At 44.8% G+C, this 22,120-nt stretch overlaps 1 long non-coding RNA gene across 1 annotated transcript; it reads right to left on the bottom strand.

Annotated features, from left to right (window-relative positions):
* Nucleotides 1–131: 131 nt before the first annotated feature.
* On the bottom strand, nt 132–18,100 carry LOC138761588 (uncharacterized). Its single transcript, XR_011356382.1, has 3 exons — nt 17,223–18,100; nt 3,363–3,449; nt 132–556 (listed from the first exon to the last, which is right to left on the bottom strand). It is a non-coding gene; the product is annotated as an uncharacterized lncRNA (long non-coding RNA).
* Between the last annotated feature and the right edge of the window lie 4,020 nt (nt 18,101–22,120).

Raw genomic sequence — 22,120 nt, forward strand, 5'->3', positions numbered from 1 at the left:
CACCACCTTCCTCCCCCTTCCTCCAGTTGCTGGAGTGAGGAGACTTTTGCCCATGTTTTGTTTATTTACACAGCTGTAAATAGTTACACGCGGTTGAATTGAATCTTTTTTATTTTTATTTACATGTTCACTACAATTCTCTGGCAAGTGTGGTATACATTTACCAGCTTGAATTGCTTACAGGAGGGGCATCATTGCTTCACAGGTTGGCTGGTGACTGCTTTGTTCCACTCAGGCAAGAAGTGTTCCTTGTTGTTCTCATATGCATTGTGTAGAACACAGCAGGCAGCAATGACATCTGATACAAAAGTGGTACAAATCTCAAGTCACTTGGCCAGGCACCTCCGATGCCCTTTGAGATGTCCGAAAGCGTTTCCCACCATCTTGCTGAACTCAAATGGAAGTTGTAGCTCCGCTGCTGTTGATTGAGTAAGTGGTGGTGAGTGAACCCCTTCATCAGCCACTTCTTGGGGGGGGGGGGGGGGGTGGGGGGGAGGTGAGCTGAATCTCTGATTAGATGCAGGGGGATTTCCACTCTGTTAACTGTTCTGGGTTTCTGTGGGCGAAGCAAAGTAGATGCATAAGTACTTTATGCAACGTCTGAGATCACACTCAGTTCATTAGTGTTTTCTAGTGGCTGTTTTACATTAACCCTTTGACTTGTCATGAATCTCATTTGAAGTAGACTCAGGCAGCCATTCCTTCCAACTGTGTACCAAAAATAGTAAAACAAAATTAAACTGGATTTATTAAGAAAAAATGAACGACAGACAATGTCTGTAAGTTAATTAACTTACCGCATGGATTAAGGAAATAAAATACCAAGAGTGGCTGTTGATTTAGACGCAGAGAAAGTAGAATGGAATTATTTATTCAAAGTATTACAGAGGTTCAACCTACCAGAAAAATATATTAATTGGATTAAAGCATTATATAAGGGACCATTGGCAAAGGTGACAGTAAATGGATATGTATCGAACCAATTTAAATTAAATAGGTCAACAAGGCAGGGATGTCTACTATCCCCCTCACTGTTCGCTTTAGCAATAGAACCATTGGCAGAATTGATAAGAACAGAAAAAAAATAAAAGGGATAAAAATAAAGGAGAAGGAGTATAAAATCAGTTTATTTGCAGATGACATCATAGTATACTTAACAGAACCAGAAATATCAATAAAAGAACTACATAAGAAATTGAAGGAATATGGAGAAATATCGGGGGAAAAGATCAATGCAAATAAAAGTGAAGCGATGCCAATGAATAATGCAGATTGCACAGAGTTTTTTTTAAATCACCATTTAAAAGGCAAACACAAGCAATCCGATACCTAGGTATTAGATTAGATAATAATTTAGGCCACCTATACAAATTAAATTATCAGCCATTAATGAAGAAATTACAGAATGACTTAGAACATTGGAAAGAATTCCCACTAACATTGATAGGGAGGGTAAATTGCATTAAAATGAATGTCTTCCCAAGGATACAATACCTATTTCAATCGTTACCAATTCCCTTAACAGAGAAATTCTTCAATGAACTAAAGAGAATAATAACAAAATTCTTACGGAAGGGGATGGCGCTAGATAAATTAGCAGAATGGTACAAACAAGGTGGTTTGCAGCTACCAAACTTTAAAAATTATTATAGAGCAGCACAATTAAGATATCTATCAGATTTTTATCAGACAAGGGAAAAACCAGATTGGACCAAGATAGAGCTAGATAAAATAGGGGAGAAGGTACCAGAACATATACTTTATAAGTGGGATGAAAAACTGGTGCAATATAGAAGTTCACCAGTACTGCACCATTTACTCAACATATGGAAGAAGATTCCATATATGGTGACTTGTCAGTTACCAACGAGCCTACAGCAGATCTGGACATACCCCTCCATAAATCTTCGTCCACGAAGCCAAACCAAAGAAAAAAAGAAGGAAGAAGATTCACATAGAAAGGAAAAAACAAATTACCAACTACCAAAATTATTATTGACGCAAAATCAACTAATCCCTTTCACAATAGATAATCTTTCCTTTAGAGAATGGGAGAGAAAAGGAATTAAAAGAATAGAAAATTATTTTTTGGGAAATAATTTATTATCATTTGAACAAATGAAGTACAAATATGGTATAACTCACGGTACAATGTTTGTATACCACCAACTGAAAACCTATTTAAAGGACAAATTTGAAAGCAGACTGATATTACCAGAAGGAAGCAGCTTTGAATATGTGATTACAGAAACAATGATAATAAAAAGATTTATAACAAACATGTACATCAAACTGCAAGAGAAAGAAAATGATGAAATAAGCTATAAACCCAAACAAAAGTGGGAAAAAGATTTAAACATAAAGATAAAAACTGAAATATGGGAAAAGTTATGATCTGGAACTATGAAGAATATAATAAACACAAGGTTATGCATGATACAATATAATTGGTTACATAGACTATATATCATGCCCCAAAAGTTAAATAAATGGGACCCAACAGTATCAGATAGATGTTTTCGCTGTAAGAAGGAAATGGGAACAACAGTACATGCAAATTGAGGATGTAAGAAAGTGGAAAAGTTTTGGGAAGATCTAAATCAGGTATTAAATAGAATCACAAAAAGCAACATACCAAAAAATCCAGAGATTTTTCTTCTAAGTAATATAAGAAGTAAAGAATTAGGCCTCAAACTGGATGAAGCGCAAAAAAAAATTAATTTGATAGCCTTAGCTGAAGGAAAAAAATGTATAATGTCAACTTGGAAATCAGAAGAGAGCCTGACAGCAATGGTACATGGAAATGAATAAATGTATTCCATTGGAAAAAATAACATATAATTTAAAAAATAAAGTCACATTATTTGAACAAATTTGGGAACCGTACATGGAACACAACAGAGATGGCCTACCGTGGACCTCCACCCCCTAAAATGTTAAATGAGAAGAAGACAAAATGACCTGATCCAGTGTGTAAAAGTAGATGACACAATTTTCTTGTTTATTTTCATTGTGTGATGACATTGTTAATGGTTTTAATGTATTGTACATGTTGAACGTTTAATGGGTTTGGAGGGGGGTGGGAAGGAGGGAGGGAAGGGAGGGGGGGAAAAGGGAGAAGATGCCACTGTGTATATTCAAGATGGAAATGTTTGTGTGTATTTTGATTGATATGGTTCATAGTGTGGAAAATTAAAAAATTAATTAAAAAAGGCAGCCATTCCTTCATTTTAAACATATATCTCTCACCATGACTGCAACCATATATGGTTACATGTGATAAAAAAAACATGATTGATCCACACCTACGTTACTGTACAGTGGGGTACATAGATTTACTTCACGTGGGAAGACGCACCCACCTTGATCCTCGGCCTTTCCGTAGATGGGCGAGTTGGCGAAAACTCGAGTATCATGGGTGTGACCAGGCCAAACCCACATACACATCTCTGAAGTTGGAACAACAAAAAGTTTGTGTTTAGATCGACAGATGAAATACATTAATTGATAAAGACAAATAATTGTAACTCAGGGCATGATCCTTGTCAGCAATTGTGGTCTACTATAGCCTGACGAACAATGAAGTGCCAGCCTTTCCGATTGTAGTAGGCTAATGGGTCCTCATGAGAGGGTCTGATGGGAATATGTGGACCAGCAGACATTGGATATGCCCATTCTGCAAATCCATCTATTGCCTCCTGAAGTCATGTGCCACTCTTCAGGTCAACAAAACGTTTAAATAGGGCCCTCTTCGATGCTCCAGTAACTTGGCGTATCAGCACACACACATAAAGTGGCCACACCGACACAACAAATACACTAATGGATCATGGGGTAGGATACCACCACAGAGAAAGGGTGAATCAAAGCCGACATTCCAAAGGTTACCCCCAGTTTGTTGCCTTGCACCTCAAGTGTGGCTCAACGAGTTCCAATACAAGGTCAAAGCTGTCCCAAGACATACGGAAATGACCCATCCATTCATCTATATCAAAATTGTTGAGGTCAATACACCCATGTGGTGTCTCTCTTTCTCTCTCCTCCACATCTTTCTATCCAAGAGCAGCGCGACTTGACTCGCAAGAACCAAGCATCTCCACCTGGAGTGTCTAAGGTCTGTGCGCCTTTCTGCCTCAAACAGCCCTCTGCTTCTTTTCAAGTTCTCCTCCAATGCCCTTCTGATCTCATGAGCGCATTGCTCGCACAGATTTTGCGCCCATCTGCATGTCATGAAGTCGCGTACGACTCGCAGGAAATTAGCCTGTGCTCGAAGAGTGGTACACATGCTGATGGTCAAGCATGTCAAGGTCTACCGCCATTTTTGTTTTGAAGGGTAAGTCCGACGCACATGTTAAACATCACTCTGGACAGGGAATTACAAGACCCGCCTCTTATGTACCCGTAATGCCAGCTTGCTGTGTAAAAAGACGTCTTTTTTCTTTGGCTTGGCTTCGCGGACGAAGATTTATGGAGGGGGTAAAAAGTCCACGTCAGCTGCAGGCTCGTTTGTGGCTGACCAGTCCGATGCGGGACAGGCAGACACGATTGCAGCGGTTGCAAGGGAAAATTGGTTGGTTGGGGTTGGGTGTTGGGTTTTTCCTCCTTTGCCTTTTGTCAGTGAGGTGGGCTCTGCGGTCTTCTTCAAAGGAGGCTGCTGCCCGCCAAACTGTGAGGCGCCAAGATGCACGGTTTGAGGCGTTATCAGCCCACTGGCGGTGGTCAATGTGGCAGGCACCAAGAGATTTCTTTAGGCAGTCCTTGTACCTTTTCTTTGGTGCACCTCTGTCACGGTGGCCAGTGGAGAGCTCGCCATATAATACGATCTTGGGAAGGCGATGGTCCTCCATTCTGGAGACGTGACCCATCCAGCGCAGCTGGATCTTCAGCAGCGTGGACTCGATGCTGTCGACCTCTGCCATCTCGAGTACCTCGACGTTAGGGGTGTGAGCGCTCCAATGGATGTTGAGGATGGAGCGGAGACAACGCTGGTGGAAGCGTTCTAGGAGCCGTAGGTGGTGCCGGTAGAGGACCCATGATTCGGAGCCGAACAGGAGTGTGGGTATGACAACGGCTCTGTATACGCTTATCTTTGTGAGGTTTTTCAGTTGGTTGTTTTTCCAGACTCTTTTGTCAGGAAATCCAGGAAATCCAGGAGCTGCTGGCAAAGAAGCGAGCTGCCCACCAGGCTCACCTTACAAAGCCGTCCTGTCCAGAGAAGAAACAAGCCTTCCGTCGCGCATGCAGCCATCTTCAGTAAAAAGACGTACTGACCCAGAAAAACACAACATATATTTATACAGTGACTTTAATTTAATAATAAGGCCATGAGACCAAAACCGGCTTAATGGTGGTGTTACGAGTCCAGAGGACCCCAAAACCCAGCAGCAATAGATATTCACCATGACAAAGGGTTTCTTAAACAAAAGTTGCTTTTAATTATCTTTGAACATGAAAACAGAATCAAACTTTAACCTATCACTATTGACTCACTTAACCTACTTAATCCCCTTCTAATGCTAAGCACACGTGTGTGTAATGTGTGCATAAGTTCAGAAAAGTTCTTTGGTTCACAGTCCAATCTCACTGGCTGTAGGCAATTCTTGTACTGTGCACAGAAGTTAACATTAATAAAGTTCACCAGGCTTTAGTGCTTAACAGGTAAATGGTTACCACTCAGGAGGGTTCTTGTTGGTTTTCAGAGTTTTTTTTGTTCCAGCATATCCACAATTGATTCCTTTTTGATCAGCCACCCCAGTGTCTTGCTGACAAAACTTTCCCCCTTCAGGATTCTCCAGATGATAACCTCTTTCTTTCAGGTCAGCACAGAGTTCCTTTCTGTTTCCCCTATTCCAAGGGAAACACCGGTTACAGCCAGTCCTCTTCTTTGACCAGGCCATCTGGAACTGATGTCTGTGTCAATCCTCTTTCACTCACTGCAACTCTGAGAGCAGAGCCTGTTCTTTTTTCTCCTCTCTGCCTGAAAAGATCACATGACCTTCCAGACAGTAAATTCTGTTTTCCAGACAAAGCTGCTACTGCCTGTTGTTACATTTGTTGCCTTCTGACCCTCTTGCAAAAGCTCCTGCAAATATTCTGTGTTTAAAAGTGTGTGTGACCTGGTCTAACAAATCTTTCCCAATTTATCTCCCAAACACCTCTATATACTCTGTCAGAGCGGGTCTTCCTTTCGGAAATATCATGGAATTTCTGTGTAAAAAAGAGAAACTCTTTCCACTGCTTGGAGAATCAAGGATTAGGACACGTAGAATAAAGTTTGGAAGTAGGTCTTGAAGAAAACCCACTATACAAAGATTAATTCTTTTCTCTGATAGCTGTTGATGAGGTGTCAATTATCAGGTGATCTGACATATTGCTGCTAACTGCTGGTTTTAAAGGGTATGGAGTAAAGTATACAGGGTTTTGGCCTGGATCTTAATGAATGGTAAAATAGGCTAGAGCCGCCTATTCCTGCTCTCACATATTCCTGACTGCAGGAAAACAATTTGAAATTGTGTTATCATTGTCAAAGCATTCTGCAGGACGAACAAACAAGCTCAAGCTACAAGACTGTGCCGCAGGCTTTAATTAGCTTTAAACTGGTGCACAAGGTTCTGTATCCCTTCTGGTTCCGTGTATGGGGCCGGTGATTGGCAAGGAGCAGGTGGGGCCAGCCTTCCAGGTTACCCCCTGTACTGACAATAACCACACGAGCAGTGCAAGTAAAAGACAGCTTTAATAAACTAATATGTACACTAAGAGGCCTTGTCTCTCTGTAAGACGAACCTGGAAGGCTAGACCTTAGCTCTGGACTACTTTATATACAAGGTCACCGGGATGACCCATGGTGACCTAGTGGTGTAATTACATATCACCACCCACCCCCCACCCCCCACACCCCCACCAACCCCACCCCCCCGCAGATACAGTGGCAGTGCGGACAGGCGCAGGCAGTCACCGACAGTCCAATGGTTGCTTCACCACACATTTGCAGTGTGGTGAGAGCGCAATGAGGCGGCTTTAATAATGATTTTACAGACTAGGAATTCTGACAGGCTTTGACTTCCATTTGTGTAACTCATATATATGTCTGAGCCATCAGGAATCAGTGGGCCACAGGCTGGATTTCCATTGACAAGGCAGACTATCTTCCTGTCTCAGTCTGCGAGTGAATGAGCTCTCTGCTCTGCTTAACATCATTGTTCACTGAATCAGGGTAAATAAAACTGCAGATTCTGGAAGTCAAAGGCTAAATCTGAAAAGGGAACTCCAGCGGCATCAATGGGGAGAGAATGAACCTTTGCAGCTTTCAGACTGAGGGCCCTTTCTCTGTTCTGATACAGGGTATCCAGCCTGAAACATTGCCCCTGTTCCCACTCCCGTCACTTCCAGCAATTTCCGATTTTGTTGCCCTGAATACCAATCCAATGAAAACTCATTTTTTACTCTTTACATATATTCAAATTTCAAAATTTAGATTTATTCTGAGGGTGACAATAGCGGTTACAGGACCAGGGTTCAAATCCTGAGCTGTCTGGAAAGAGTTTGTATGTCTTCCCCATGTCTGTGGGTTTTCCCCGGGGGCCTTTGGTTTCCTTCCACCGTTTGGAACGTACCAGGGATTGTAGACCAATTGGGTGTAATTGAGCGGCACATGTATGTCTAAATTTAAATTTAAGTACGTGCATGACATAATCATGAGACATAGGAGCAGTAATAGGTCATTCAGCCCATCAAGTCTGCCCCGCCATTCAATCATGAGCTGACCAATTTTCCCACTCAGCCCCACAGCCCGGCCTTTTCCCCATAACCTTTGAAGCCCTTGTCTGGGAGCCAGTAGTCTCCGGGCTCCATATAATCCAGGATGATGCCACTCAGGGAATATTGGATGTGCTGACTTTTGAAAAAGATATTAAACTGAAGTTCTCTCGTGAAGTTGTCAAAATGCCCAGTCACCACTTCGGAAGAGAGCTCAGTCCTCTCATCGTACGGCTACCGTATTTTCCGGCATATAGGATGCCCAACCCCACCCGTTTTATTCAAAAAAAATCCTCAAAAACTACCCCAGGTCTGAAAGGCGAAGGTGACATTTTGGTGCCACCATTTTGGGCACCGAAATACAAAGTGCTGAAACTACTCACCCAGCTTCAAGAAGCCCGGGGATGTGCTGCAGCTGTCCAGGGAAGAAGGCCTGCAGCTTAGCGGACTACCTTCCTTTGGGTGGCCTGTGCTTTCCGGAGCTGCTGCATACATCCCCCGTGAGAAGGTTGGCCACGGCAGCTCCCGCCAGCAGTTTGCACAATGGCGGGAAGCTGTTGTGAGTGAGGAAACAGGTTTAGAAGGTCTCAAAGGCAAGGACTCTGGACACAATTTTGATAGGAAAGATTTTATTTACAGAAGGCAAGTGTGGGAAATGGTAACATACACACACACACACATAAGCGCGCGTGCGCACATGCATGGACTGTTTACAGCACTTGCGGGAAAGTAATAGCAGCACTGAAATGCATGTACAATTAATAATGAACATGGGGAAAATAGTGTAGGGACAAAATACACACACATACAATGAACTGGTACATACAATGTTCAAGGAAAAATCACTACAATGCTCCACCACCTCCTTGACTCAGTGCAGGGACGTGTGCGAGGAAGCTTTGGAATCTCGGCCATGCAAAGCTGGAGGGCTTCCATCAAAGTGAGTGAAGGCACGCGGGCGTGCATGCGTGCACACACACACAGACACACACACACAGACACACACGCACACACACGCACACACACGCGCGCGCACACACACACACACACACACACACACACACACACACACACACACACACACACACACACACACACACACACACACACCCACACACACACACACACACAAACTCACATTATCTACAAGGGGCCTACCAGGTACCCGTATATGCACTAAAGCAAATTCTTCATAAATTTTCATGCTATAAAGGTGGGTGGGGGGGGTCTTATATGCCATCAAATACGGTAAAGTCACCCTGGATTCAAGACCATATGATCATGAGATGTAGGAGTGGAAGGGGGCCATTTGGCCAATCGAGTCTGTCCCGTTGTTCCATCATGGCTAATTTACCATCCTTTTCAACTCCATTCTCCTGACTTCTCATAAATGCCTTTCCCAGCACGTAGCTCAGTTGAGAGGGGTGCACATTTCTGGAGGCCTGCTCTGAGAAGGGACTAGTGAACAAGCCTGGACCCACAGGTTTCACAGCCAGCACTGGCACCTCCGCGCTGACCAGAGATTGCCAGGTGTTCGTGGTAAAGGGGCATCAAAAATCTGAGGAAAGGCAAACGAGCAACTTTGATTGTATTTATTTAAAACAATGTGTTGAAGAATATTTAGAATATTACGGGCGACAGGTTTGGCGTGACAGACTTATAGCGCCGGCGACCTGAGTTCGAACCCGCCGCTGTCCATACACTCCCTCCGTGAACTGTGTGGGTCTTGTACGGGTTCTCCGGTTTCTTCCCACCCTGTGGAAATGCACGAGGTTGGTAGGTTAATTGGGCAGCACAGATTTCAAAGGCCTGAATCGGCTCCTACTGTAAATAGGTTTTTAATGAAAAGCTATCACATTGATTTTAGGCAGGAGAGGGTTAATCTTTGTGCACATCGGTTAAACGTTTCCCTTTTCTGCAGTTACCTCTCTGTTCCAAACTCCCACACTCTGCCCTCCCATATATAGAAAAAGCTTCCAGGATGTCAGCTGTGAGCATGACATCATGCACCTCTGGCAAATTCCTAAATTGGAAACACTGGAAGAATCCTGATGGACGGCAAGGAGAATTAAAAGAAAAGAGGAAATAAATGGCAGATGGAATGAAGGTTTTGATTAATGAAGCGTCCAATGAATGCTTGAGGGTGTGGAGAGGGTGAGTGGAGGGCTGGTGAAAAGTTGGACTGGTGAACTGTAAATGACTTTGTGAACCATTATTGTTGTCAAAGCGCAAAGGTGCCAGAGGGGTACAGCCGGTCTTGCAGTGTCCGTAGGAGGTAAAGATTTACCACTGGCGATTTGGGCCATCCTCAAGCCAGGGGCAAAAAAAAGAGAGACGGGCGTCTGCATTCAAACGCTGGGTGGGGGAGGGTGGTGGGGGGGTAGAATGGGAGGTGCGAGCAGACCCATAGATTAAAAAGTCACTTGGATATGATCAGAACTGAAGGGAGGAAAAGTTTGGCTCAGTGAAAGGAGATGGGGCAAGGGAAGGGGAAGAGAGAGAGAGATAGAGAGAGAGAGCAAGAGGACTGCAGCCATGAGGGAAGATAGGGGAGGGTCGAAGAGAAATGGGAGAAGTCAATGTTAATGCCACATGCTGCAACGCGACACTGCAGGAATGTCTGGGCATGGCCTCACTGGGCCGGGCAGGCTGGCCCACTTTCGATACCTGTAGCACCTCCCCATAATATCCCCTAATAAAGGCCGAGACCCCTAGTCTCCTCCCTCATACCTACCTTGGACGTGAGCCCTTAGGGTGTAGAGGCACGTCTGGGTCTTCTGACCAATAAAGTCTTTGACTGCCTGCTTCGTGTCTGCGAGTGATCATTGATCGCGCTACATGCCATTTGGTTGGAGGGTGCCTGGATGGAAGAAGAGGTGTTGTTCCCTTGCTCTGCACACACACACACACACACACACACACACACACACACACACACACACACACGCACACACACACACACACACACACACTCACACACACACACACACCAGTTGGTTTGGCAGTGCATGAGACCATGGACAGACTGTCAGTAAGGAAATGGGATGGGGCCATAGAACCATAGAACATTGCCACACAGGGACCTTCGGCCCTTCTAGACTATGCCAAACCATTTTTTTTTGCCTGGTCTCATTGTCCTGAACCCAGTCTATTCCTCTCCCATCCATGTACCTGTCCAAATTCCTCTTAAATGTTAAAATTGAGCCCACATTCACCACTTCAGCTGGAAGCTGATTCCACACCCCCCACCACTCTCTGTGTGAAGAAGTTCCCACTTATGTTCCCCCTAACCTTTTCCCCTTTCCCACTTAACTCATGTCCTCTGGTTTGTATCTCACCTGCCCACCATGGAAAAAAGCCCATCTACATTTACTCTGTCTATTCCCTTCATAATTTTAAATAACTCTATCAAATCTCCCCTCATTCTTCTCTGCCCCAGGGAAAAAAGTCCTAACCTGTTTAATCTTTCCCTGTAACACAGTTCCTGAAGTCCGGGCAACATCCTAGTAAATCTTCTCTGCACTCTTTCTATCTTATTGATATCTTTCCTGTAATTAGGTGACCAAAACTGTACACAATACTCCAAATTTGGCCTCACCAATGTCTTATACAACTTTGCCTTAACATCCCAACTCCTGATTTCAATATTTTGATTTATGAAGGCCAATATGCCAAAAGCTCTCTTTACAGCCCTATCTACCTGTGACGCCACTTTCAGGGAATTATGTATCTTCATCACCAGGTCCCTCTGTTCTACCACACTCCTCAGTGACCTACCATTCACGATGTATGTCCTGTCTTGGTTTGTCCTTCCAAAATGCAACACATCACATTAAATTCCATCTCCCATTTTTCAGCCCATTTTTCCTGCTGGTCCAGATTCCTCTGCAAGCTTTGAAACCCTTCTTCGCTGTCTACAACGCCTCTAATCTTAGTGTCATCTGCAAACTTGCTGATCCAATTTACCACATTATCATCCAGATCATTAATATAGAAGACAAACAACAATTGTCCCTGTACCAATCCCTGAGACACACCACTAGTCACAGGCCTCCAGTCTGAGAAGCAATCATCCACCAGTACTCTCTGACTTCTCCCGTCCAGGCATTCTTGACAATAGTTCACTACGTCAACATGAATACCAAGCATATGAACCTTCCTGACTAACTTCCCAGGCAGGATCTTGTCAAAGGTCCATGTAAACAACATCCACAGCCTTTCCTTTGTCAACTTTCCTGGTAACTTCCTCGACAAACTCTATATGATTGGTTAAGCATGACCTTCCACGCACATAACCACGTTGAATATATCCAGTGATTCCATGACTATCCAAATAATTGCATATCCGATCTCTTCGAACACCTTCCAATAATTTACCTACAACTGACATCAGGATCACTGGCCTATAATTTCCAGAGTTATTTTTGCAGCCTAATTTTTTAAACAATGGAACATGAGCTCCCCTCCAATCCTCCGGCACCACATCCATGGCTAAGGAGATTTTAAATATTTCTGCCAGCACCCCTGCAATTTCTTGCCTCCTTCAAGGCCCAAGGGAATATCTTGTCAGCCCCTGGGGATTTATCTACCCTTATTTGCTTTAAAACAGCAAGCACTTCCTCCACTTTAATCTGTATAGGTTTTATGACCTCACTGCTAGTTTTTCTTACTTCCCACTAGTTTATGGTAGTTTCCTGAGTGAAAACTTATTTTAAAAAATTTAAGATCTCCCCCATCTCTTTTCACTTCATACATAGCCAACCACTCTGATCTTCAAGGGGACCAATTTTGTTCCTTACTATCCTTTTGGTCTTAATACACCCATTGAAACATGTAAGATTTTCCTTCACATTGTCTGCCAAAGTAACCTCATGTCTTCTTTCAACCTTTCTGATTTCTCTCTAAAGGTTTTTCCTTCATTTTTCAAGTACCTCATTGGCTCCATGTTGCCTCTTCATGTTATACACCTCTCTCTTCTTCTGAACCAGATCCCCATTATCCCTTGAAAACCAAGACTCCCTTTGCCTGCTAACCTTGCCTTTGACCCTGACAGCAACATACTCTCTGTGTTCTCAAAATTTCACCTTTGAAGGTCTTCCACTTACCTTGTACATCCTTGCCCAAAAACAGTGTATCCAAATCCAAGCATTCTAGTTCCTTTCTCATTTCCACAAAATGAGCCTTTCTCCAGTTGCTTCACTTGGAAGGACTATTTTGGCCCCTGAACAGTGTTGAGGGAGGAGGTGTGGGGACAAGTTGAACATCTCCTGCTGTCACAAAGGTAGGACCTAAAGGTATGATTGGTGGAGAGGGAGGAGTGGACAAGGGAGTTATAGAGGGAGCGGTCCCTGCAGAAGGCGGAGAGGAGAGAGGAATATGTGTCTAGTGGTGGGATCATGTAGCAAGTGGCGGAAATGGTGGAGGAGGATGTGTTGGATGTGGAGGTTGGTGGGGTGGTGGGTGAGGACGAGGAATCTTGTCCTTGTTATGGAGGAGGAGGTGGCAGCCATGGCAGTCATATGGGTAATGGAGGATATGCTGGTGAGCACCGAGTTGATGGTGGCAGAGGAGAAGCCTCATTGTGACTTGAGCTTACTCTGCTATCTGCACAATGGAGAGACAGGTCCTCCAGTATCAATGGATCCTTTATTGGCACCTTCAGGCTAATGAGTCCACGGTAAAAGGCACATTCCAGCCATGGAAACCACGCCGTCCGCTTCAACTCAATTAATCTACAATCCCTGTACATCCTTGGAATGTGGGAGGAAACAGGAGCACCTGGAGGAAACTCACTCAGAATGCACAAACTCCTTCCGTACAGCGGTGGATTTGAACCCAGGTTGCTGGCACCATAACAGCGTTGCTCCTACCGCATCACTGAATGTGCCACCCTTATTGGTATCCCCTTCCTTTTTAGGGAAAAGTGTAGAACCTAATGGGTTTCCATGGGAAGGAGCTGACCCACCATCTAATGTTGCGAATGGTACATTCCCAGGTCAAGTTGCAGTCATCACAAAGGCCAGAGTTCAAAATACAAGATTCCTTTATTGTATGTAATAGTAGAGAACACGTAATATTACAGAAAATTAGGCAGGCAAAGAGTCGCCATGAGGGTCACCCAGTGCCCCTTAGAGTACGAGAGAAAGAGAAGCAAAAGAGAGTCTCCCTTCAGAGGTACTGAGTGTCCGTGGATTCACCTCCCGCAGCCTCTGCAGCCGCATGGACTCCTGTTCAAGCCATCAGAGAGTTTAACATCTTCCTGCTATTACACACTGAGGGGGTGAAGCCCGTGAAATGAACCCTTGAATCGTAAATGAAAGCAAATATGCTCATGTAATGTAAACCTTATCACCCAATGGAACAATGAGCTATGAGTGGTGACATACATCTGCCAATTTTCTAAATAAAATATATTATGGAAAATTATTAAGAATAAATGTGTATTCGCAAAGGAATTTTTTGTCCTTGGTTGAAATGACCACAGCCATTATTCAACCAACTATATGGGTTATGCGCCCACACAAAGTAAGCTTCCCCTCTGCAATGCTCATCAAAATGTAGCATCTGAGTCTCTCCAAAGTTTCCAGACACATACTTTACATTCCCTCTCATTAATTTCCAGTGTTTTCCCTTCTGCTTCCCCCCCACCCATCCCCCTCCCCCACGTGCTGTCATTTCCTAGCAGCAAGAAAGGTTTTATATATAGAAACATAGAAAGTAGATGCAGGAATCAGCCATTTGGCCCTTCAAGCCGACGCCACCGTTCATTTTGATCATGGTTGATCGTCTACTGACTGTGGGCCGTAGGGCCTGTTCTGTGATGCAATCTTTTATATTCTATGCTCCACGTGATGGCCCCTTTTCACCTGATTTAATCCATGATAGTCTTGTTCAACACATTGCGCTCTCGCTGCTGCCATCAGGAAAGAGGTCCAGGTGCCACAAGACTCGCCCCACCAGGTTCAGGAACAGCTGCCGCCCCTCCACCATCAGACTCCTCAACAACAGACTCGATCAGGGACTCATTTTAGGGCTCTGACTTGTGCACTTCTTTTCTCTCTCTGTATTGCTCATTTGGTTTATTTGCATTTCTGTATTTGCTCGCATGAGTACGCTGTGTCCAGTTTTCTTTTGCACTGCCAATAAGAGGTCATTCTGCCTTGCCCGCAGGGGAAAAAGAATCTCAGGGTTGATGTGTGATCTCAACTCTGAAATCTGACCATGTGAAATCTCTTCTGTGTCCAGTAGTGGAGATCAGAAGTGAGTGTTCCAGTTCGTTTGACGAACCCATTCGACTTTATGATTCTTACAGGGGCTCGAGATGAGCATGAAGGATTGTCAGCCCAGGACCATGTTTCTTTAGCAAAGTCTGGACAAACACTCACTCTGACTGCATTGACACGATTAGCTCACCCGCTTCAGGCCAAAGCAAGGTAAAACCTGTGCCCGCTTTTTGCTGGGCGACTATAATCATGCATCAGAATCAGAGTCATTTATTGTCGTGAACATGCTGTGTTGCAGCATTACAGGTGCAAATATTGCGATAAATTAAATTTCAAAAATAAATCAATAGTGCAAGAAAATAGGAGGTAGTGTCTGCGGTTCATTCAGGAATCTCACGGCAGCGGGGGAGAAGCTGCCCTTGTGCCACTGAGTGCTCACCTTGAAGCTCCTGGACCTTTCAGAGTGAAGAGGACATGGCCTGGGTGCTGGGGGTCTTTGAGGATAGAGGCTGATTTTTTAAGACACCGCCACGTGTCGATGTCTTCGATGGAGTGAAGTCTGGTGCCTGTGATGTCGCAGGCCGAGTTAACAACCCTCTGGAGTTTATTTTTGTCCTGAGAGTTGGTGGCTCCATACCAGGCAGTGATGCAACCAGCCAGAATGCTCTCCACGGTAAACCTGTAGATGTTTTCAAGAGTCTTCGGTGACGTATTGAATCTCCTCAGGCACTCCACAAAGTATAGCCGCTGGTGAGCTTTCTTTGTGAATGCATCAACGTGGACACCCAAGAATTTTAAGTTCTTGACCCTCTCCACGACTGAGCCCTCAATGAGGACTGACTTCCTCCTGAAGTCTACAATCATCGCCTTGGTTTTGCTGACATTGAACGCAAGGTTGTTGTTATTACACCAGTCAACAAGCTGATCTATCTCCCTCCTGTACGCTTCCTCGTTGTCATTTGTGATTCTACCGACAACTGTGGTGTCATCGACAAACTTGTAGATGGCATTGGAACTGTGCCTGGCCGCACAGTCATGGGTGTATAATGAGTAGAGCAGTGGGCTAAGCACACATCCTTGGATGGGCTTGTGTTGATGAATCAGTGAGGAGGAAATTAATCTTTATAATGAATAACAGCATAAACTTTCATATAATAAATCTCCTGGTACCCAGACCCTATCTGTAGATGCCGAATAAGTATATTTTCCAGTTGCTTGAGACTGACATTTGCAATGCCTGATTAATACACCGGTATTAAGAATAAACAGTTTAAAAGTCAAAAATACCACACCATACTTACACTGAACAAACTTTATTTATATGAATATATAAACCTTAAAACATTTTACTTTATTTTAAGTTGCATTTTTTGAAAATATTTAACTGTCACTGCATCTGCAAGTTCCTCTCCTTCTACCGAGCCACCTGAAAGACGAACAATAATTTTATAGATAATTAACTCTCCCCTCCCCCAAGTGTACAGATAAAAGCCTGACCGGGGCATCTCTTGGACTGTATTTATTGGAGTATAGAAAAATGAGCGGGGATGTTATAGAAACATGCCTAATGCTGAAAGGACTTGACAGAGTAGATGTGAGTATTTCCCTTGATGGGTGAATCCAGGACAAGAGGGCACAGTCTTAGAATTAGAAGGAGATGAGGAGAAATTTCTTTAGCCAGAGGGTCATGGATTGGTGGAATTCGTTGCTACATATGGCTGTGGAGGCAGGATCACTAAGGGGGAGATTGATAGGTATCTAATTAGTCAAGGTATCGAGGGATGTGGAGAAAAGTTTGGAACTTGGAATTAGATATGAGAAGGTTTAGCTCAGGGTGGAGTTGCAGAGCAGACTCAATGGTCTGAATGGCCTGCTTCTGTTCCTTCATCTTGCAACTTTGTGAATGAGTACCACATTTGGGAAGGATTCCGTCCCAGGCCACAAATGAGAGCTCGGGCTCCTGTCCTCTCGTTCCTTCATTCTGCTCTGGTTGAACACAGAAGAGGAAGGAATGAGCGGGGGGGCGGGGGTGGGTGACAACCTGCCACCCCTACACCCTCCCCCCGCCCCCCCCACCATCACCCTTCATCAAGGGCTTGGTACAGTGCCACATTAATCCCAATCCCTTCCACCTTGAGATCTTGGCTTCATTGAATTTACCCCGCCCAGCGCAACAAGAAATTCTCTGGATAACCTCTCTCAGCCATCCCCCAGACGGTTACGTGAAGCTTGGAACATGCTTACCTGACTCCTGCTGGCTGTTTTCAGCCAACGTTATCCGCTCATCACGGTCATATTTACTTGTCATCTCCCATTTGTACACTGCACAAAGATCTGTCTCTTTCGCTTGGGAAATGTGTAATGCTGAATGCCAGTAACAGGGATTTTGGGCAGAAATCACTCTGCAGGGTTACACAATGTCCTTCTGTTCACTGCACATTCTCTCACTGCCAAGGAAAACAGTTTAAATAGATACAATCTGAATCACATTCCCATTCAGAAGAAAACTTCTCTGCTCAGACTCAAGCAGCTGTCTACAATGGATGCTATCATACACTGGGGGACAGAGGAAGGCTCAAGGGAACAGAAAGAGGTCATTCAATTGCAATCACAATGTCAATCCAAACATGAAGAAGACTTGCCAGCGTCTATATTTAGTTAAGAGTTTGAGGAGATTTGGAACATCACCCAAGACTCTTGCAAATTTCTACAGGTGCACTGTGGAGAGCGTTCTGGCTGGCTGCATCACTGCCTGGTACGGAAGAGTCAATGCACAGGACGGGTAGAGGGTACAGAGGGTTGTAAACCCAGCCAGCACCATCATGGGCATCAGTCTTTCCTCCATTAATGACATCTTTAAGAGGCGGTGCCTTAAGAAAGCAATCTCTATCATCAAGGACCCTCACCACCCAGACCAGACCCTTTTCTCACTGCGACCATCAGGGAGGAGGTACAGGAGGCTGGAGACCCACCTTCAACATTACAACAACAGCCTCTTCCCCTCCACCATCAGAGGCCTGAACGGACAATAAACCCATAGACATCACGTCACTTTCTTTCTCTTTTTAAAACAAATCCCATCTGTGGTGATATGTAATTACACCACGAGGTCACCAGAGGTCTTCCCGGTGACCTTGTATATAAAGAAGTCCAGAGCTACAGTCTAGCCTTCCAGGTTTGTCTTGCAGAGAGACAAGACCTCATAGTGTACATATTAGTTTATTAAATTGTACTGACAATAACCACACCAGTAGTGCGAGTAAAAGACAGCTTTAATAAACTAATATGTACACTAAGAGGTCTTGTCTCTCTGCAAGACAAACCTGGAAGGCTAAACTGTAGCTCTGGACTGCTTTATATACAAGGTCACCAGGATGACCCCTAGTGACCTAGTGATGTAATTACATATCATCACACTATCATCACAAATTTGCCATTTAAAGTAATTTTGCACCCTGCTCTGCCCTATACTGCTGCCGCAAAGCAACAAATTTCAGGACACACGTTCATGACAACAAACTGGATTCTGGACCTTCACAAGTGCATTCCAACACTCAACCATGCACTGGCCCATCGGTGCCCCAACTGGTGCCTTGGTTCCAAATCACTTAAGGCCCTCACTCAAACGTCTATTGATCCACGTCCAGAAATTTTTGGCAGATTTTTTTTGGAGAAGGGAATTTCAAATTTGTGTGGGGGAATAAAATTATGTATATAGGTATATATCTGCCCTTCTGGCCCACAAGCCTGTGCTGTCCAAATACATCCAAGTAACCTACAACCCCTGTCAATTTTTGGAGAGTGGGAGGAAACCGGAGCCCCCAGGGAAAACCCATGCAGACACGGGGAGAATGTTCCAACCTCCTTACAGACAGCGTGGGATTCGAACCCAGGTTGCTCGTGCTTTAATAGCATTGCACTAATAGCTACGCTAACCATGCTCCCCCTTGCCAGCAGAGTTTTGCTGCCTGGTTCTAAACTCCCCACAGTCCAGGGGAAGAAGTTTCTCTCGCACTCTCCACCCTGTCAACATTTCAATCTTACTTATCATCTTAACTAATCACCTTTAATCTCACGGTGGCCCAGCTGGAGTAGCGGTCAGTGCAACAGCTTTGCCAGCACAAGCGATTGGGACTGTCTGTAAAGAGTTTGTACGCTCTCCCCGGTCTGCGTGGGTTTCCCGCGGGGGGGGGGTGTTAAATTGGGCGGCACGGGCTCGTGGGCCGAAATGGCCTGTAACTGCGCTGTAGGTCTAAAAATTAGAATGATTGGAGCCCAAAGGCTATGGAATCAGTCCTCTTAATTTAGTATGTATCACAGTACAATGCATAAACCTGAAAACTGTGTCACATGGTGGTGTCCCCTGCAAAATGGACCTGCCACGTACAATGAAGGCTTGCCACATGTGGGACCTAGATTCTGGTGATGAAATTTGACCTCCAGCCTTCTGGAGGGTGACTATAAGCAAACAAGCTCTATTTTCATTGCAATAAAAGTCATCTTCCGTGCCCTAGCTCCAACCCCCTCCTCCCGTACACCCCCACCCTCCCCACATTCCTCCCCTTCATGCCCATGAACGTTACTGGTGATGAGTTCCATCATCCTGGGTGATGCAACTGCTTTGATGGATCCTGTAAAAGAATTACAGCCTAACTTGGTAAGATCCATGGAGCACTTGTGTGAGTCAGTGTGATGCCTCAGCTGTCTGGTTTCCAGAATCTGGGGTCGGATATTAACTAACGACCCCACCCAGTTTCTGGAACTCAGCACCCTAGTTGACCCTGAGCTCTACATCAACAAGTCCTTCCACCGTAACATCACCTCTCTCTTATCCTGTCTCAGTTCAGTCACTGGAAAAACCTTCTTGGTAACTGCCAGCTTCACCACATTAAAGACTTTGGCAGCCCATTTCCAGCTTCCATCCATAAACAACTCATACAAAACCATCCTGATCTACTCCCATTCGCCAATCATTTCCATGCTTCCTAACAGCTGCTGGTTAGGTGACGCCTCGATTTTAAAATGCTCGCCCTTGTGTTCATACTCCTGCACCCCCCCCCCCCCACCAACCCTTCTTCTGGAACCTTCCTCAGCACTACATCCCTATGCTGTACTCCAGGTTTGGGCAAGCAGAACTTCCTTCACCTCCCCCCTCTCTCCCCCCTCCCACTACACTTCCTAAGGGGGTTGAGGAGGTCAAAGCTCTAACTTGCAGGAGCATAACTGAGAGTGTCCTTGTCTGGCTGCATCATTGCGAAGGGACGGTAGGTGCAAAGCTTTGGACTGGAAGTTAATCCAGAGCTCATCAAAATGGTGGAGAAGATCCCTGGGTTCCGTTGATGATGCACTAAATTTCCTGCAATTCAAATGAGCGACAAAAAAGAAAATGGTGGGAAAATAAATGAGCAAAAAATATGGATGTTTAAAATTGGTGCACCTCGTTGTTCGTCCTCCAACGCGCAGTCTCAAGCAACCAGAAAGCTCACTTTTCTGGTATCTACCAATCCCATAGGTGCCGGAGACCAGGGGTCTGACTGCATTTGCCTGGAGTGTTGCTTAAATTGGGCTGAAAGAATTATCGAGGGCCCTTTCCATCCAGCACTCAGTATCTTTGGCCCACTATCATCAAGAAGGACGTATGGCCTGCACCTACTTCTTGATGCTGGTGGGTCAAAAATACTGTACAGGAGCATCATAATCAGGACTGCCAGGCTGGGAAATAGCTTCTTCCAGCAGGCTGTGAGATTGATGAACGGTGTCCTGTAACTGAGTAAATCATCCCAAAATATTTATATCTATTTATTTTAAATGATAGCTTTATGTATATATGATTACAACCCCTCCTCATTAGTCAGAAGGCACAGCAGTGCTTTCACTTCCCGAGAAGGCTGAGGGGGGCAAGGCTACCGCACCCCCCCACCCCACCACTCCCCAACATCTTCACAGGAGTACAATTAAGAGACCCCTGTCCTGGCTGCATCACTGCCAGCTTCTTCCCACAGTCTGTGAGATTATTGAACAGTGCCCTGTAACTGTGAACACTATCCCAAATATTTATCGATCCCTGTTTTGATTATTTGTGTGATTGTTATGTACTGTGTATTATGTGTGTGCTGCGGGGTTCCGGAGAAACATGGTCTTGTCTGGTTATACATGTGCAGTCAGATGGTAGAGAAGAAGTCCAAAAATCCAGAAATCTGGACCACCCAAGAATCTGGACTTTTCAAAAGTTCTCAAACTTAGTTAGCGGACTTTGGTGTGCGTGCACACAGTGGCTGTGCACCACCACGAGTGTCAACTGTATTTTTCTTTCAAACTGCTTGTTTTGATAAATGAAGCCTGTTCATCTCTTCTTTACTCCTCCTTAAAATTGAACTTTAAAAGAACTGTCCAAGAATCCAGAAAATCGGGACCGTCCCGAACCCTGAGCAGTTCGAATTTGCGGACTTCTCCTGGAACTTGAATTTGAGTCTGAGTGACTGCCTCCGATCTTTAGTGTTCTAAGCTCTGATCTTGGCCCTCTGCCCCTTATTTTTTCTCCTTCTCTTTTCTTTTTCTTTTTTAAAAATTTTGATGTACCGCACAGTAACAGGCCATTTTGGTCTGCGAGCCCGTGCCATCCATTCGACACTCCATACACCTACATGCCCTGGTACGTTTCAAACAGTGGGAGGAAACCGGAGCCCCCGGGGAATACCCATGCAGACACGGGGAGAATGTGCAAACTCCTTGCGGACAGCACAGGATTCGAACCCTGGTCCCAATCGCTGGCGCTGTAAAGGCATTGGGTTAACTGCTAAGCCAACTGCGTATATATACATGCATACTTTATTTAATTATATTCATTATATACATACATATCTTCTTTCTTTGGCTTGGCTTCGCGGACGAAGATTTATGGAGGGGGTAAAAAGTCCACGTCAGCTGCAGGCTCGTTTGTGGCTGACAAGTCCGATGCGGGACAGGCAGACACGGTTGCAGCGGTTGCAGGGGAAAATTGGTTGGTTGGGGTTGGGTGTTGGGTTTTTCCTCCTTTGCCTTTTGTCAGAGAGGTGGGCTCTGCGGTCTTCTTCAAAGGAGGTTGCTGCCCGCCAAACTGTGAGGCGCCAAGATGCACGGTTTGAGGCGTTATCAGCCCACTG

This window comes from Narcine bancroftii, chromosome 4 (genome assembly GCF_036971445.1).
Source record: "Narcine bancroftii isolate sNarBan1 chromosome 4, sNarBan1.hap1, whole genome shotgun sequence".
Taxonomy (NCBI): domain Eukaryota; kingdom Metazoa; phylum Chordata; class Chondrichthyes; order Torpediniformes; family Narcinidae; genus Narcine; species Narcine bancroftii.